This window comes from Magnolia sinica, chromosome 17 (assembly GCF_029962835.1).
Source record: "Magnolia sinica isolate HGM2019 chromosome 17, MsV1, whole genome shotgun sequence".
Lineage (NCBI taxonomy): Eukaryota > Viridiplantae > Streptophyta > Magnoliopsida > Magnoliales > Magnoliaceae > Magnolia > Magnolia sinica.
Genome location: NC_080589.1, coordinates 45,310,226 through 45,321,992, shown reverse-complemented (window position 1 = coordinate 45,321,992; position 11,767 = coordinate 45,310,226).

The window sequence follows — 11,767 nt, the reverse complement described above, 5'->3', positions numbered from 1 at the left end:
TAAAAAGTTTTGTCAATATTTTTACCTACGAAAAAAAGCGTTGGTAAATTTTTTATCGACGAAAAAATTCATCGGCAAAAGTCTTACCTTTGCCGACGAAATTTTTTTTTCGTTGGTAAAAGTTTTTCCCCTCGGTCTTTTAGCGATGAATTTACTAATGAAAATTTTCGTCGATAAAACTTTTTGCCTACGAAAAAAAGGCTTTTAGCGACGAAAATTTTCATCGGTAAAAGTAGCTTTTCTTGTAGTGTGATTAGATACTAATTCAAATCAAATTAAAACCCAACTAGGTCCCAGACCCCCCACCTAATAGACGTAGAGCCAGAATGGGGATTTCGGGGTTTGTAACTATGGTGGACAATCATTGGAAGATCCTCCTATCAGGCACATGCCATGTGTTAAAGTCACGGAAATTTAGGTATCATAGTACACGTGACATGCGCTATCCATGCCTAATAAGACTTCTTTAGATGCAGATTGCTTTCTTATGAGAGCGGATTGGCTGGTGTACCACACATTAGCTATATAGCCGATGTATTGATGTCAGCAAGTTCTGTGGGTCACATCATGAGGTATCTATTTTATCCAAACCGTCCATCCATTTTGCGAGCTCGTCCTAAGGCTTAAGACGAAAAATAAGGCAAATCTAAGGATCAAGTGGACCACACTGCAAAACGCAGTGGGGGATTGAACGTTTACCATTAAACTCTTTTAGGGGTAATGGAAGTTTCAGATCAGTATGAATTTTTTTTCCCCTCTTCATCCAGGTATTTGTGACATTATGAACAGATTGGATGGAAAATAAACATTATGATGGGCCCTACGAATTTTTTAACGGTGAAAATCATTATCCCTGGTGCTATTTTTGGTGTGGTCCATTTGAGCTTTGGATATGATTCATTTTTTGCCTAATGCTCTAAAATGATCTTGAAAAATTAATGAACGGTGCGAATATAATAAATACATCATTGTGGGCCCATGTAACTTTGATATCCTTTGAATGAACAACTCAAATCTCGAGGAGCATCGGCACTCATCTTCGCACGACGGATATCTACACCAGCTATATAGCTGGTGTGTGGTACACTAGCCAATCTGCTTCCCTTACTAAATGCACCAATAGACGCGAGGTGACTCCAACATGATAGGTGTCTTATCCGTTAACCATCCATTTTTTTTCCATTTTTGGTAGTTCTAAATCTCATATGGATCACACCCCAGAAAAGAGTGGTGATCGAAATAGAGCTGGGCAGAATCTGACCTGATCCGATCCGAACTGAAGGTCAGGATCAGGTTGGATCGAGTAGGCTCACTCAAATCCGACCATACATCGAATCGAGTTCAGATCAGTGGCCAATCTGGACCGATCCAATCCAGGATCTGGTCAGATTAGATCTGATCCGATCCGCACAATGTTCACTCAACACTGTTTCCTATGATCTTATACACTTCATGAGATTGGGATATACCTCATTTTGGTTTAATACCATTAAATGATCTAGAAAATTAGATAGACAACATTGATGAAATAAATACATCATGGTGGGGTCCACTGAGCACTGACCACCAGCCATTGGCTAGTGGCAGGGGGAGTAGCCAATTTGTTTTCTCAGTCTCAGCTCACGGCTTAAGGTGCATCAAGCATCGAGCTCTCTAACATAAGAAAATGGACGTGGATTTTCCAACGAAAGGCAAATTCCTGTGCAAGGATGCCATATGGGGCCTATTTCAATGTATGTGAGAAATCCATTCTGTCCATCTGTTTTGAAAGCTCATTTAAGTACGTTTCACAAAAATGAGAAGGATAAAAAACTAAAGTTGGTCACATGAGAGGGAAAATTAGGGAAATAAATTCCTACCGTTGAAACTTTCCTGGGCCCCACCTTGATGCTATCCAATTCGTTTATAAAGTCATTCCCAATCTGCTTCCCTTACTAAAGGCACCAATAGACGCAAGGTGACTCCAACATGATAGGTGTCTTATCTGTTAACCATCCATTTTTTTTCCATTTTTGGTAGTTCTAAATCTCATATGGATCACACCCCAGAAAAGAGTGGTGATCAAAATAAAGCTGGGCAGAATCTGACCTAATCTGATCCGAACTGAAGGTCAGGATCAGGTTGGATCAAGTAGGCTCACTCCAATCCGACCATACATCGAATCGAGTTCGGATAAGTGGCCAATTTGGACTGATCTAATCCAGGATCCAGTCGGATTAGATCTGATCTGATCCGCACAATGTTCACTCAACACTATTTCCTGTGATCTTGTCCACTTCATGAGATTGGGATATACCTCATTTTGGGTTTAATACCATTAAATGATCTAGAAAATTAGATAGACAACATTGATGAAATAAATACATCATGGTGGGGTCCACAGAGCACTGACCACCAGCCACTGGCTAGTGGCAAGGGGAGTAGCCAATCTGTTTTCTCAGTCTCAGCTCACGACTTAAGGTGCATCGAGCATCGAGCTCTCTAACATAAGAAAATGAATGTGGATTTTCCAGCGAAAGGCAAATTCCTATGCAAGGATGCCATATAGGGCCTATGTTGAGGTCAAATATTGCATATCAGACCCCAATTATTGCCTAGATTTACGAACTTGGTAATGTTTAATGGCTGATTTAATCGTGTTTGTGATGCAGGTTGTATTTACGAGCTTGGATTGAAACAGGGTACTAAAAGCATGGATTTAACACTCAAAATTCACCAAGGCAAGGGATGGACCTCAGGGGACCAAGATCGATGAATTCACATGCCAGAGATTCGAGAAAATCAAGAAACCGGAGCTTAAGTAGCTCGAAAGACGTCCAGAATGCAAGATCACAGGGTTCCCACCATCCGTTTAGCTCGAAACTTCATACATGGCCTGAGGACCATAAATTAACTGTACACATCGAATTTCATCTGTTTGATCCCTGTGGAAGTGTCCCAACAGATAGATTAGCCCTAAAATCCTGATTTGGGGCCCGCCTGATATCTGGATATGCCTCAATTTTGGTCTCAACCCCTTAAATTAAATAAGGAAAGGGATGGATGGAGCAGATTTACCATAAGCATCACGATCGGATCCAACTTGGGTTACATGTGTGTATAGCACACGTACACGCGTGCAACACTGGATCACAAATCTAGTCAAAGCACCAAGACCCAAGCTCTCCTTCTTAAAATCAAATTTCTACTAGCGTCTACACGTTGTCCGACACGTGATCTCAGTGGGCCATCCAGATCAGTCCATATGGACGATCCGGACCGGTCATTCACTCCAGAAGGTATGTGTGACCCTCGTTTAGGTGTCTTTTTGGACCCACATAAATGTATGCACATGAATCACTAGAAAACGCATGATGGACGGTGAGTTGGTTTGATACAGTGGACTGTACCAAAACTCGATAAAAACCACTCCTTCCTAAATGATTTTTTGCCAGGAGTCCAATGAACATGTCAGATTTCTCAGAGAACATCAATATGGGGCCCACCAAATACCTTAGTGTACTCCCTGTGTAAGCCTTACGCACGTTCGACGTCAATCATTTTTTTGGCCGCTGTATGATCATGGTGATGATCGGCTGGACAATCTGGACCATCTAAATTCATCTCATAGGGTAAATGACTACCTCTAAGGAGTCTGAATGGCTCAGATCTCAAAGTCAGCCACTCCACCGTCCCAAGAACTGAGCCAGGCACAAGAAGTTGCGTCATTTTCTTGTTGTGCACGCAACTTGCTCCACAGCCGACCGACCTTCTCCAGCTATAAAAAGAGAAAGAAGGGAACGTGAGCATCATCTTTTGGAATGGGAGGCAGCCGTGGAGGCATCTGGAGAAGGAGGTGGACGTGGATAGAGAGAAAGAAAGAGAAACAGGGAGTGAACTTGTTCACTTATCTTTTTTTTTTAATTTTTAGGATTAGCCTAATCATGTCTATTCTAGGCTAAACCTTTTAGCTATGGCTAAGAGGTGAAGCTTGTAGTGTGTTGGGAGAACTTTTTGCTTGTGCCTTTTGTTTAGACTGAACTGATATTGATTTTAGTTTAATTAAGGGAATGTTTTTAGTTTTTAATGGTCTGTTGTGACTAAAATTACAATGGGTCTGCGATAGCTTTGAGCATGTTCCTTTCCTTTTTATGTTTATGATGTCAGGAAGCCCTGTTGTTCACCATCGTCTCCTGGGCATGGTTAGATGACGGTACCCTTCCTAACCTTCATACATTGTTGATTGGTTGGTAATTAGTTTAATTATGTTGTTTACTTTGTCTCCTGGGCATGGTTTGGTGATAGAATCTATTCTAATTCATATACCTTTCATGTCTTGAAAACTATATCAAAGGAAGTTCGGTTTTGATTTCCATGGTTACACTCTTCAATTGGTTGAAGATGGGACTCTAAGTCCAGTTGAGTTCTTGCAATAGGCATAAGATCTCCCTGATCTCTACAAGTGGATCCTCTAAATCCCTAGTTTCCTTTCCCTGAATTCTTTAAGTTTTAGATAATTATCTCACCATTATTCCTTAAATTCATTTGATTTAGATTTCATCTTAGTGTACTTCTAGTTCTACTTAGTTTCAGATTACGTACAAGTTTCAGTCCATTGGGATTTGACCTCGGTCTCATCGAGTTTATTACTATATCACAACCCTATACTTGAGGAGTGAACAAGTTTTTAGCGCCGTTGTCAGGGATTGACGGTTACGTTTTTCTGAGATTAACTAGTTTTAGGATTAGTTTAAGATTAGGATTTTTTAATTTTAGGTTAGAATTTTTTCTATTCTTAGAAACTAATCTATTTTCCTGTTTGTAGGATCCTGACATAAACTTTTAATTTGGTAACCTCTTTCTGATTTCTTTACTTCTTCTATTCTTAGAATTAGGATTTTAGTTTTAGAAACTTTCTTATCCTAAGTTTAGGAAACTTTTTTTAAGAAACTAACTTTCTATTTCCATTTTAGAATTTTCTAACTTTAGAATTTTTATTTTTAGGAACTAATTTCTTTTGTTTTCTTTTGCAGGATCTTAACATAGGAATTTCTAACTTGGTACCTTCCTTCTAACTTCTCCTCCTCTTACTTTCCATATTGTTATAGGATCTTTTCTTTTGTTTTTCTTAGAATTAGATTCAGAATTCAGGTTTCACCATGTATATGCACGAGTGGGAACGTCAGTATGCTGAGAAGAATAACATATTTGGGATGATGATTATGATAGAAATCAACCTGTCTCAAAACTTTTCTCAAACTATCATCGAGAACCGATCAGAATATAAAGATCTACCAGTTAAGAAGTCCTTACGTGATCATGTGCAGGAGAACAATTACACCCCACAGATTAAAAAAACAGTACGTGAGTGTTGGGGTTATCATAATTATGTGAGTGAGAATTATTATCACCCATCCGATAAAAAGAAAACAATGCGTGATTATATTATGAGTGATAATATATATTATCAACCACCAGATTCTCTCACATATGATCCATATAACTATGATCAGTGGAAACATCAAAATTGGAAAGATAAACCAGCAATACACCCTAGTGAACATTTTCTTGGATCTTCTACCTTTGAAACTCAATCAGAAACGACCCAAGAGGAGACACTTCAGGGCGACATATATGATTTTTCGGGCCTTAGAAAAATAATAGAAGCACTCGCATTGCGTATTGATCAGGCATTGGAGGCTCGTTTATCCCAGTTACAACTTAATCTAGAAACACAATGCGAGGAAAGTGATCCTAACTCGCTTGTGGAAGAAGCTAAAATTACGAATGAAGAGTTGGAGTTCATTAATGATCATATGGTTCAATTTTCCGATGAGTTGATCTTGATGATTGTACAAAGGAATGATCAAGAGACGTGGGTGTCTTTCAAATATAATGATAGTGACACACTTCACTCACATGACACACATGATTACACTGATGAGGTAGAGGTTAGTTTATTCGAACCTCAACCCAATTTAGGAATAGAATGTGAGGAATGTGATCCCATCTCAAGTGTACACTGCACAGAACTTAATGATGATGAGTATTGGGATTCAATCTCAAGTGTGGCCCCTGCCAATGATCAAGAGGTTCGGGAAGTTGTCAACCATAATGATCTACTCCACCTGTCTGACATGACTGATTTAAATGTGGAGAATGAACCAATTCCAACTAACCCTTCCAACCCTTGTGATATATGTTTAGACCACTCCCTTGAATTGAATGATGATATGATTCAGGAGAAGGACGAGTTGCTTGCTACGACCCTAAAATTTGAAACCACTCGGTTGAGGCTACCATCTGAGCTGTACACGTTTGACAATTCAATGCCTCGATTGAGTAGTTTCAATGAACAGAGTGATCACATCGATGCTTCCCTTATTAATCTTCAATCTGTCTATGCAGGACTAGAGCAAAAGAGCGTACCTCCACCCACTTTCAAGGACGATGGATTCCTTGGGCAAATCATCACGAGCTCCAATGTGAAACATAAGTCACGCTCAGTTGAAGTTCCCCACTCTTTGAATGATTGTTTGGCACACTTTGTAAATTTAAACGATCCCATGACAAAAGGCAAAGTGGATGCCTTGCAAGACAACATCTCGGTAGTCATCACTGACCGAGAGAACCCTTACTCTTAAGCCCCTCCTTCCCTAGACTTTGAATGTTTACCATTAAAAGAAGAGGAGCTGAAAATTGAACCGAAGAGTGGAACTTCGGAATATGTTGAGGCTACACTACTTCTTGAGAAGTTTTATGAACTTTATTTACTTGTAGTCTCTGATTCACCATGGGATACTAACGTTGAAACTTCTTCTATCACAGGTAAATCATATATACTTTGGATACCTCAAACAATTCAACGAAAATTTGTTTATGAGATACATAAGTTTCTTTGGAAAGTCATGCTCCAGGGCATCCAGGCCTATTGCAAAAGGGGCTTTTGGATGATCCTGTTGAGGAACTTACTAAGAAACTTATCAAGATATTGGCTGGAAGAGGAACCTTGCGGCATGATCGAATAGTTTTTCCCTGCTTTCATAAGACTAGGGTAGTTTACTTTATACTGTTCTAGGATAGACGGCTTTATGCCATTAGGATAGTTTGCTTCTTGAATTTTTTTAAGATAGTTTGCTTTCATATTTTCTCTCTCGTACTGACCTGTTCTCTCCCAGTGATCTCTTGAAAAATCTCTCTTAATCCCTTCATTTAGGTACTATCTTCCCATCACTTCTCATTTACTTTTGTTGTCCCATGTGCATTGCATGCTCATATCTTTTACATTGAGGACAATGTAGATTTTAGGTTGGGGGTGGGAGATTAGGTTACCTAATTAGTATTTTCTTGGTCTTAGGCAAAAATTGTGAAAATTTTTAAATTTTTCTGGAAATTCTTGTGAATTTGAAGTGATTTTAACATCCATCTGTGATTTAGAATTGCGAGATACGTGATGTTGGTAATTTATGACTCTTGGATTCAGTATCTGTTAGATTTCACAGTTAAGTTTGAAGTGTTAATCCAAAATTAAAAGTTGTAAACATTGATTGAGTCATGATTTCATATGTCACATCTCGCTTTCACATAAAGGTTTCAGTTTGATATGGAAGGGTTAACTTGGTAATCACTAAGCATGTAAGGAACCAGTCTGAAAAATTTGCCCGTCATGATCAATAGAAAAAGAAAAAGAATAATTGAAGAAAAAGAAAAATATCTAGGGTTGGCGAATGGTCTTCACCATAGGTTTGCTCCCTATAGGTGAAGGTTCGATTCCCCACAGTTGACATTCAGAAAAGGATTGGGTGAATGGTCTTCAACATGGGTATGCTCCCTATAGGTGTGGATTCGATTCCCCTGCTCATCGATGGAAAAATCACAAGTTCGTAGGTTGATCTATGGGGCAGGTTTTGGGTTTAGGTTTTGGTTGACATGAATTCTCTTATTAGTTACCAATGATATCACGAAATAGAGAAGTGAACCTTAATGATAAAGCGGAGATTACATTATACACTCATGGATCTTAATGTTTAAATTTTTTGCTAATTACTAAATTAATACTATGATCATGATTATGAAGTCTACTGTGTACTTGAGTATTGGTGAATGTAATACCTAACATTCATGAATCTTAGACTTCTGATATCTGGATTGTTTTCGAAAATCACTCGAGTTCTTAGAAATCAACCTAGAAATCTCAATTTATTTTTCACATACTTTGCTCGGGACTAGCAAAATGCTAGTTGGGGGTTATGTTAAGGGTCAAATATTGCATATCAGACCCCAATTATTGCCTAGATTTGCGAACTCGTTACTGTTTAATGGCTGATTTAATCGTGTTTGTGATGCAGGTTGTATTTACGAGCTTGGATTGAAACAGGGTACTAAAAGCATGGCTTTAACACTCAAAATTCACCAAGGCAAGGGATGGACCCCAGGGGACCAAGATCGATGAATTTACACGCCAGAGATTCGAGAAAATCAAGAAACTGGAGCTTAAGTGGCCCGAAAGACGTCTAGAATGCAAGATCACAGGGTTCCCACCATCCGTTCAGCTCGAAACTTCATACATGGCCTGAGGACCATAAATTAACCATACACATCGAATTTCATCTGTTCGATCCCTGTGAAAGTGTCCCAACAGATAGATTAGCCCTAAAATCCTGATTTGGGGCCCACCTGATATTTCGATATGCCTCAATTTTGGTCTCAACCCCTTAAATTAAATAAGGAAAGGGATGGATGGAGCAGATTTACCATAAGCATCACGATCGGATCCGACTTAGGTTACATGTGTGTATAGCACACGTACACGCGCGCAACACTGGATCACAAATCTAGTCAAAGCACCAAGACCTGAGCTCTCCTTCTTAAAATAGGATTTCTGCTAGCGTCCGCACGCTGTCCGGCACGTGATCTCAGTGGGCCATCCAGATCAGTCCATATGGACGATCCGGACCGATCATTCAATCTAGAAGGTATATGTGACCCTCGTTTAGGTGTCTTTTTGGACCCACATATACATATGCACATGAATCGATAGAAAACACATGATGGACGGTGAGTTGGTTTGATACAGTGGACTGTACTAAAACCCGATAAAAACCACTCATTCCTGAATGATTTTTCGCCAGGAATCCAATGAACGTGTCAGATTTCTCAGAGAACATCAATATGGGGCCCACCAAACACCTCAGCGCACTCCCTACATAAGCCTTACGCACGTTCGACGTCGATCATTTTTTTGGCCGCTGTATGATCATGGTGATGATCGGCTGGACAATCTAGACCATCTAAATTCGTCTCATAGGGCAAATGACTACCTCTAAGGAGTCTGAATGGCTCAGATCTTGAAGTCAGCCACTCCACAGTCCCAAGAACCGAGCCAGGCACAAGAAGTTGCGTCTTTTTCTTATTGTGAACGTAACTTGCTCCATAGCCGACTGACCTTCTCCAGCTATAAAAAGAGAAAGAAGGGAACATGAGCATCATCTTTTGGAATGGGAGGTAGCCGTGGAGGCATTTGGAGAAGGAGGTGGACGTGGATAGAGAGAAAGAAAGAGAAACAGGGAGTGAACTTGTTCACTTATCTTTTTTCTTTAATTTTTAGGATTAGCCTAATCATGTCTATTTTAGGCTAAACCTTTTAGCTAGGGCTAAGAGGTGAAGCTTGTAGTGTGCTGGGAGAACTTTTTGTTTGTGCCTTTTGTTTAGACTGAACTGATATTGATTTTAGTTTAATTAAGGGAATGTTTTTAGTTTTTAATGGTTTGTTGTGACTAAAATTACAATGGGTCTGCGATAGCTTTGAGCATGTTCCTTTCCTTTTTATGTTTATAATGTCAGGAAGCCCTGTTGTTCACCATCGTCTCCTGGGCATGGTCGGATGACGGTACCCTTCCTAACCTTCATACATTGTTGATTGGTTAGTAATTAGTTTAATTCCGTTGTTTACTTTGTCTCCTGGGCATGGTTTGGTGATAGAATCTATTCTAATTCATATACCTTTCATGTCTTGAAAACTATATCAAAGGAAGTTCGGTTTTGATTTCCATGGTTACACTCTTCAATTGGTTGAAGATGGGACTCTAAGTCCAGTTGAGTTCTTGCAATAGGCATAAGATCTCCCTGATCTCTACAAGTGGATCCTCTAAATCCCTAGTTTCCTTTCCCTGAATTCTTTAAGTTTTAGATAATTATCTCACCATTATTCCTTAAATTCATTTGATTTAGATTTCATCTTAGTCTACTTCTAATTCTATTTAGTTTCAGATTACATACAAGTTTCAGTCCCTTGGGATTCGACCTCGGTCTCACCGAGTTTATTACTACATCACAACCCTATACTTGGGGAGTGAACAACCTACTTCAATGTATGTGAGAAATCCATTCCGTCCATCTATTTTGTGAGCTCATTTAAGTACGTTTCACAAAAATGAGAAGGATAAAAAACTACAGTTGGTCACATGACAAAGAAAATTAGGGAAAGAAATTCCTACTGTTGAAACTTTCCTGGGCTCCACCTTAATGCTATCCAATCTGTTTATAAAGCCATTCCCAATGAGATGAAGTGATAAAACCAGAAAGATAGCTTGATATAAAACTTTTATGGCCACATGAATGCTTCAATGATGCTAGTTGAATTCCCACTATTTCTTCTTGTGTGGCCCAGTTGAGTTTTGTATCCATCTCATTTTTGGTGGCACGTCGTAAAATAAACTTGCAAAATAGATGGGCGAAATGGATTTCTCATATGCATTGAATTGGGCCCCACATAGCATCCTTGCGTAGGAACTTCTTGCGGAAGGCTTTCGAAGGAAATCCCCGTGACCACGTCCCAAGAAAAGAAAATTTGGCAGGTGTACCACGCATGTATTGATGTCAGCAAGTTCTGTGGGTCCCATCATGAGGTATGTGTTATATCCAAACCGTCCATCCATTTGGCAGGCTCGTCTTAAGGCTTGAGCTGAAAAATAAGAAAGATCTAAAGATCAAGTGGATCACACTACAAAAAGCAATGGGGGGTTGAACGTCTACCATTGAAATTCTTTTAGAGGTCAAAGAAGCTTTGGATGAACATGAAATTTGTTTTTCCTCTTCATCCATGTAGTTGTGACCTTATTAACAGATTAGATAGAAAATAAACGTTATGGTCAGCCCTACGAATTTTTTAACGGCGAAAATCATTTTTTTAAAATTTTCAAAAATAAAAAAAAAATAAAAGATTTGATCTGAACTGTACCCAACCCGATCCGACTCGATTTCCTTAACCGAGTTGGACTCGGTTCAGGTCAGGCCAACAGTGCAACGAATCAGATCAAGTCAGAGGACCCAGACTCAGTCCTGGATTGGATCAAGTTCGAGTCAGTGCATTGAAAATTTCGGACCGAGTCGAGTTGGACCCAATCCGGTCTGACTAGACTCGATGCCCACCTCTAGATCGAACACAAAAGTTTTAAAATAAGCTTACATTTGTGTTTTCTCTTCATCAAGGTGTGCATGATTAATCAACAGGTTGGAATTGGATCACAAATAAACATTACAGTGAGTCCAATGAAGTTGTTAATGGTGGGCATTTAATTTTTCATGTTTTCTTTTAGCGTGGCCCGAGATTTGGATCTCTTATTTTTGGGCTTATGCTCAATACTAATCCAAAACAATAAATGGACTTGAATAAAATTAATATATATCATATAGGGCTCACAGGGCATTGTCAATAGCCACCTCCCTACTTAATCTTTGCGTCACATGGGATGTTAGTACCTTCTAAAAAGGGGATGCCGATTGCTAG